Here is an 8203-nt window from a genome sequence, read left to right on the forward strand (position 1 = left end):
GACGGAGCAATACTGGAAGAGCATATGGGAGAAGGATGCAACCCATAACGGCAATGCTCAGTGGCTAGAGGATCTGAGGGCTGACCACAGCGACCTCCCTGAACAGGGTCCAGTAACCATCACAGTGGCAGATATCCAAAAAAGGGTCTCCAGTATGAAGAGTTGGACAGCACCAGGGCCCGACATGGTTCACGCCTACTGGCTGAAGAAGCTGACTGCACTCCACGAGCGTCTGGCAGCACAAATGAACCAGCTGCTAGTTAACGAGAGACACCCGGAATGGCTAACTGAAGGCCGGACGGTCCTGATCCCCAAGGACCCCAAGAAGGGACCGGTCCCCTCCAACTACCGACCAATAACCTGCCTCAGTACTACATGGAAGCTCCTGTCAGGCATCATATCGGCTAAGATGAACAGGCACATGGGTCAATACATGAGCGGGACACAGAAAGGAATTGGCAAGAATACCAGAGGCGCAAAACACCAGCTACTGGTAGACAGAACAATCAGCCGAGACTGCAAGACCAGACTGACCAACCTGTGCACTGCCTGGATTGATTACAAGAAGGCCTATGACTCAATGCCCCACAGCTGGATACTGGAATGCCTAGAATTGTACAAGATCAATGGGACCCTAAGAGCCTTCATCAGGAACTCAATGGGGATGTGGCGTACAACACTAGAGGCCAACTCCAAGCCCATAGCACAAGTCACCATCAAGTGCGGGATCTACCAAGGAGATGCTCTGTCCCCACTGCTGTTCTGCATAGGCCTGAACCCCCTCAGTGAGATCATTAACAAGACTGGCTACGGATACCGACTACAGAACGGAGCAGTTGTCAGCCACCTCCTGTACATGGATGACATCAAGCTGTATGCCAAGAGTGAACGAGACATCGATTCACTGATCCACACTACCAGGCTATACAGCAATGACATTGGAATGTCGTTCGGACTGGAGAAGTGTAGTCGGATGGTAACAAAGAGAGGGAAGGTAGTCAGAACTGAGGGGATTGAACTACCAGAAGGCAACATTGCAGACATAGAGGACAGTTACAAGTACTTGGGGATCCCACAGGCGAATGGGAACCATGAAGAGGCCGCTAGAAAGGCTGCAACCACCAAGTACCTGCAGAGGGTCAGGCAAGTCCTGAGGAGTCAGCTGAATGGTAAGAACAAGATCCGGGCCATCAACACGTACGCCCTGCCCGTGATCAGGTACCCTGCTGGGGTAATAGGCTGGCCAAAGGAGGAGATAGAAGCCACTGACATAAAGACAAGAAAGCTCCTTACCATGCATGGAGGGTTTCACCCCAAATCCAGCACCCTGAGGCTGTACGCTAAGCGGAAGGAAGGGGGCCGGGGACTGGTGAGTGTCAGCACCACAGTCCAGGATGAGACAACGAACATCCAAGAATACATTAGGAAGATGGCCCCAACTGACCGAGTGCTCAGTGAATACCTCAGGCAGCAGAAACCCAAGAAAGAGGAGGGAGACGAGGAACCATCATGGAAGGACAGGCCCCTGCACGGTATGTACCACCGGCAGATAGAGGAGGTGGCTGATATCCAGAAATCCTACCAGTGGCTGGACAAAGCTGGACTGAAAGACAGCACAGAGGCACTAATCATGGCAGCACAAGAACAAGCTCTGAGCACAAGATCCATAGAGGCTGGGGTCTATCACACCAGGCAAGACCCCAGGTGCAGGCTGTGTAAAGATGCCCCAGAGACAATCCAGCACATAACAGCAGGGTGCAAGATGCTAGCAGGCAAGGCATACATGGAACGCCATAACCAAGTGGCCGGCATAGTGTACAGGAACATCTGTGCCGAGTATAACCTGGAAGTCCCGAGGTCAAAATGGGAGATGCCCCCAAGGGTGGTGGAGAATGACCGAGCTAAGATCCTGTGGGACTTCCAGATACAGACGGACAAAATGGTGGTGGCTAACCAACCGGACATAGTGGTGGTAGACAAACAGAAGAAGATGGCCGTAGTGATCGATGTAGCGGTTCCGAATGACAGCAATATCAGGAAGAAGGAACACGAGAAGCTGGAGAAATACCAAGGGCTCAGAGAAGAGCTCGAGAGGATGTGGAGGGTGAAGGTAATGGTGGTCCCCGTGGTAATCGGAGCACTAGGTGCGGTGACTCCCAAGCTAGGCGAGTGGCTCCAGCAGATCCCAGGAACAACATCGGAGATCTCTGTCCAGAAGAGCGCAGTCCTGGGAACAGCTAAGATACTGCGCAGGACCCTCAAGCTCCCAGGCCTCTGGTAGAGGACCCGAGCTTGAAGGATAAACCGCCCGCAGGGGCGTGCTGGGTGTTTTATATATAAATTAATATTAATTTATATATATATATATAAATTAATATTAATTTATATATATATAAATTAATATTAATTTATATATATATATATATATATATATATAAATTAATATTAATTTTTATATATATATATATATATATATATAAATTAATATTAATTTATATACATATATATCTATATATATATATATATATATATATATATAAATTAATATATATATATAAAACTTTATAATTTAACTTTATTAATCCCTCGGGAGGGTTCCTCCGGGGTTTCACACAGCTGAATAAACGTCAAACAGAAAATGATTAAACAGAAGAGTTTACGTCAGTGCCCGGTTATATTTTAGAGCAAGGAGCAGACGGCAGCGTTTCACTCCACCGAGGGAGCTCGTGACGTACTATGGTAAATGGCCTGTATTTGTATAGCGCTTTTACTAGTCCCCCCCCCAGGGACCCCAAAGCGCTTTACACACCCAGTCATCCACCCATTCACACACTGGTGGAGGCAAGCTACAGTTGTAGCCACAGTTGCCACTGACAGAAGCGAGGCTGCCATATCGCACCATCGGCCCTTCTCGCCAACACCAGTAGGCGGTAGGTGAAGTGTCTTGCCCAAAGACACAACGACCGAGACTGTCCGAGCCGGGGCTCGAACCGGCAACCTTCCGGCTCCCATTGAAATTTGTATAACCTATTTAAAATCTAAAACTTAAAATTGTCCGTAGCCTACTGTTGTTACCACTGTCCTGTTTGTAGTGATGTATCTCTTGACAGTCGACCAGTTGGATGGAAAGCTTCAGTTCATCATAAGGCTTCATCTCAACATCACTAGTGTGCAGGCAGGAGTGGTGAAATGGAGGACCCAATGTGCAGACTGTGGAGACAAACGTGAACTCAAACAGCTTTAATGCTAAACTCAAACAGAACAAAACTTAGGCTGCGTTCACACTGCAGGCGAAAGCGCATCAAAAATCGACTTTGACCCTGTGCGACCCATATCCGATCATGGTGTGACAGTGTGAACAGCACAAATCCGATGTTTTCAAATCCGACCTGGGTCACTTTCGTATGTGGTACTGAATCCGATACAAATCTGATGTTTTAGAAAGCAACTGCTGTTTGAATGGTCATCTCGCATTAAATCTGTCTTTTACGTCACTGACACAAGACAGACGCCAATTATCAGCGCCCAAGAAGACATCGCGAACGCTTCCGGGCCATCCAGTATAGATGTTAGTGAAACTGTTGGGAAGACAGCGTTGGAGAAACGTGAACATTTTATTTGTACTGTATAATCTGCAGATTCTGACAGAAATCTGCAACTATCCTTTGAAGCACCGCTCCTCTCTAAAACAGCAATAAGGATAATTATTAGGCCATATGTAAATAGCACAATAACTTTATAACTTAAAACAAAATTGGGAAATGTAAAGTCCGAAACAAGTCTTTATATTAAAGCCATCAGTCAAACAATACTGTTTGGTTTGGGTCTAAACAGAGCGCGTTGTGTGTGACGTCTGATTTTGCGCTGTTACGGCCCTAGCAGGGCCTCCTCCTGAAGGTGCCTGTGTGGGCGTGTCCCACCACCTCTTCTGCCTGAGCTGCCACCTTTCCCTGTAACACAGCTGACTCACATCAGTAATTAAAAGTATTTAAGCCCAGGGAAAGGTGAGCTCTGGGCCCGAGTGCCATTTTGTGTGGTGTTTCCAGCTAGTGAGCTGTGTGTTGTGGTTTCCAGCTAGTGAGCTGTGCTTTCCTTTTGACTTTTTGCTTTATTTGACCAACGCCTGAGTTTTGTTTGTGTTTTATGGTGATAACGGCTTGTCCGTCTCTTTTAGTTGACTTACTTCAATAAAACTGTTTTATTTAAACTGTTTCGCCTCCTTGACTCCTTTTTCTGACCCGGTCACTTTTGTTACTTCCCCCTCACCGCCTAGACCCCCCCCCCCCAGGGGAACGTAACAGCGCATGCGGACCGCTTTGAGCGTTTTCACCTGCAGTGTGAAAGTAGCCGCAGGCAGGCCACACCGCATACATGATGGTAGATCACAACATGGACACAGAGAAACACAGGGCTTAAATACACAGAGGAGCAATCAGGGAATGGGAAACAGGACGGAAACACAGCTGGGGCAAATCAGGCCTAACGAGACAGGGGAAGCAAAACCAGACACATTAACATAAGACATGGACCTTCAAAGTAAAACAGGAAACATAACACAGAAATGCAGACTTGACACAGGGATACAGCAGACAGGGGAGACAGCAACTATGGATCACAGACAGAAAACCAGAACACTAAAACTCTAACAAAACCCACACAAATAACCTAAACTAAGAATAATCCTATGACCTATAAGGCAAAGCTAGAATATAATGAAATAAACAAAATCAAAGAACCAAAAACACAAAACACTGGGTCGACGACCCTGGCAGCCTAACACTTGTACCCAGAATGGTGCACACAGGCTACAGAACTAACACACTGTTTTCATCATTAACACACTACCACTCAAAATTTAAAACACATGTTGCAACCTCTTCTTCTGCTTTTTGCTAGACTGAATACAGCTTCATCCATGAAGATGTATTCATGAGGCCTAACCATTGAGTCAAGCTCAAAGATTCTCTTTACACAACAAACTAATTTTAGTTCTGTAAATGAAATAGTATAATGTATACATGTGCTATGTATACAAGTATACTTATGGTATTTTGGTATTTTGTTTAGAATTGAAGGAAGGCCACATGAGGGTGCTCACACCAGGAGACACTTATTGTGGATATGGTCCATCAGAATAATGCAATTTGACTGCGTGAAATGCAGCAAGAGAATGTAAAAGACAACATACATGTTGAATCTAGCAAAAAGGAGAAGAAAAGGTCGCAATGTCGTAGGTCAACGTGCCATTATTGAACTGCCTGGCCAGCGTGGTGGAACTGTAACTACGGTATCTGTGCTGCCATCAGCAGCTATGGGGTTCTCCACAGTCATGTTACTGTTGGGCTGTACAACAATGAACTTATAGTAACATTCCCAGATGGTCTACGGGATGCTTTGCTTGATTAGAGAGATCGCGAGCAGGCAGAGCATCCCATATCATTTGGGCCAATGTGAGCTTTCACCGAAGTCCAAGAATATGCAATTGGTTTCACAATGAACAGCATTTTATCAATGTGTTTCTTCCACCGCAATCTCCCTTTTTGAACCCTATTGAGGAGTTTTTCTCAGCATGGAGATTGAAAGTATAAGACCGAAACCCTTACAGGAAAATCTACTTCAAGCATTGAATGGAGCTTGTGGTGAGATAGCAGTGGAATCTTGCCAGAGCTGGATTCGGCATGCTAAACGATTCTTTCCTCGCTGCCTTGCAAGAGAGCCCATAGCATGTAATGTGGATGAAGTCCTGTGGCCTGACCCAGCACAGAGGCGTGATGCTGAGTCTTTAATTAGTAGGGCACTACTGCTGAAAAGCAGTTAAACAGCATCTTCAATGTTATTAGAAAAGAGCTGTTATCCAGTAGTTTAAGATTAAAAAAAAATTGCTTTATTTATTAATTTTAGGGTTTGTTTCATTTTTTGCGCTACATCAAAATAGCATTGTCCTTTTTGTTATTTGTGTTTTGTAATCTTTATAAAAGCCTAGAAAAAACACCTTTTAATCTTTTGTATATGGCGAGATGCTGTGGGCACCTAAGTCTTTGATAGTGTAGAATTTTCAAGTCAATACCATGGTTGCATCTACTGAAAATCTCAGTGACCTTGACTTCAAGGTCAGAGGTCAACCTTTCTGAAAATCAGAGGAGTTTTACATTTATAATACAGGTATGTCTACTAGGAGGCTGAAGGGTAGCACTATATATTTATAAACAATCAAAAACAACAATTATTACACAATTTATTTCCAATTTGTATGGAATTTATTTCTGTAAACGTGGTGTTTTAGGTCTGATTGAAGGACTGATGTGATGGTAAGGTGTCCGCTGCTGCACTTTGAAGATTGGTAGGCTTTTTTTTTTTAATTTTCACAAGAATTGCTACTTCCCCTAGAGTTTTAGCCACTCCAACAATCAGAAGATTTCCCTATGAGCAAGCATTTAGCGACAGTGGGAAGGAAAAACTCCCTTTAAAAAGGAAGAAACCTTCAACAGAGCCAGGCTCAGGAAGGGACAGCCCTCTGCCACGACTGGTTGGGGTGGGGGGAGTGAAAATTAAAAAAAAAAAAGCCAAAGTGATCATTATTGCAGCAGCTTAATTAATTTTTGCAGTATAATTTGCTGTTAATGTCATTTTCCAACCCCAGTTTGTGTTTTTATCACTTTTGTCCAGGGTGGAAGATGCCATGCTGGAGACTGATTCAGTATGGTCTTTCAATGTTGGTACATGGGAACCTTTTAGAGAGGCCAGGGCTGAAAAAGGGATGCCAGAGAACCTGAGAGGGTGTTATCCGCTGGTGTGCATCCAAGGCCAACATCTGTTTAATTAGGCTGACAAATAAGCGTTGGCCAGCTTCTGGTCCTCGTCTAAACATCATTAGCTGTTCGAGGTCATCCAGACGTGTAAGTATTATGTATCTTGTCTCCAGGGATTCATGTCCTGTCCCTGGAACAGAGCCTTTAAATTGTTCTTCCGTCTTAAATGTCCAGCGCTGTTGTTTGTATTTGTCTCCAATGAAATAGTTTTCAGTGTACACGCCAGAGACTAGCACATGATCTGGTGGCTGACCCTGAGTCTCTATGATGAATTTCAGATAATCATAGTCATTCTCCGAAGGGTAGAGTGGCACCCCTGTAGCAAGCTCCACAGCCACCAGCCCCAGAGACCACATGTCACTTGCTTCGTTATAAGGAAGGCCAAGCATAACCTCCGGTGCACAATAACCAACCATTCCCACACAGTCACCAGGCATCACTGCAGACGCAGGACATGCGAGGCCAAAGTCTATAAGTTTGACTTTGATGGGAGACTCATGGCGGTTTACAACCATGATGGTTGTTACACAATCATACCAAAACTCTGTCCTAATAGTTTCCACTTTCTCTTTTGTATCAGACATACTGAGACAATATTCGGGATAAATAACCATGAAAACAATTTATTTATTAAGTTTAGAGGTTTACACATCACATCATTATAATCATTGAGCCTATCTGACTTTAATCGTCCACTTGATGGCGCAGTAGAGCCAATGAATCGTCACAGTGCTTCGAACCATGAGTCGACCAGTTGGATGGAAAGCTTCAGTTCATCACAAGGCTTCATCTCACCATCACTAATGAAAGCTCTTATAATTTGGCTGCTATTAGAGACCATTGATTTAGGCTCTCTTTGGTTACTACGTGGATCTTTTTTTCAGACAAATTAATGAAAAAAAAATATAATAAATGGAAAAACAGAGTACAAATGTGGACAGTTAACTGGATATTACAGCGCGATTTCTGCTGCCCCGCCCTCTCGCTCAGTCGCTTAATGCCTGAGCTCGGATCATACCAATATCAGGGGGGATTCACGCACAGTCGTAAATTCCCACAGTGTGCACTACGTGCTTCGAATATTGTGTTTACTTTTTGTTTTATACAGTTGTCAGCCAGGCATCTAACTATGAAAAAATTACACTCCAAAAGACCCCGGGCTTCTGACAAAACAACCCGGGCTTAAGCCCAGTAAGCCACCCCCACGCTCCGCCCCTGCTCCCCACGCTTCCCTCTACCCTCCTCCTGCTGTCTTTTTCGCGCCATCAGTGCTCACAAGCTCCACCTTTACTTTGACAACCCACCTCCGAGGAGCCACGCCGACCAATAGCTATGCACGGCCTTTCCTATCAGCCAATCAGAGTGCCGGAGATGACGCCAAGCAGAGGCGGCTC

This window comes from Aulonocara stuartgranti (assembly GCF_965226115.1).
Source record: "Aulonocara stuartgranti genome assembly, chromosome: 4".
In the NCBI taxonomy this organism is placed as follows: Eukaryota; Metazoa; Chordata; class Actinopteri; order Cichliformes; family Cichlidae; genus Aulonocara; species Aulonocara stuartgranti.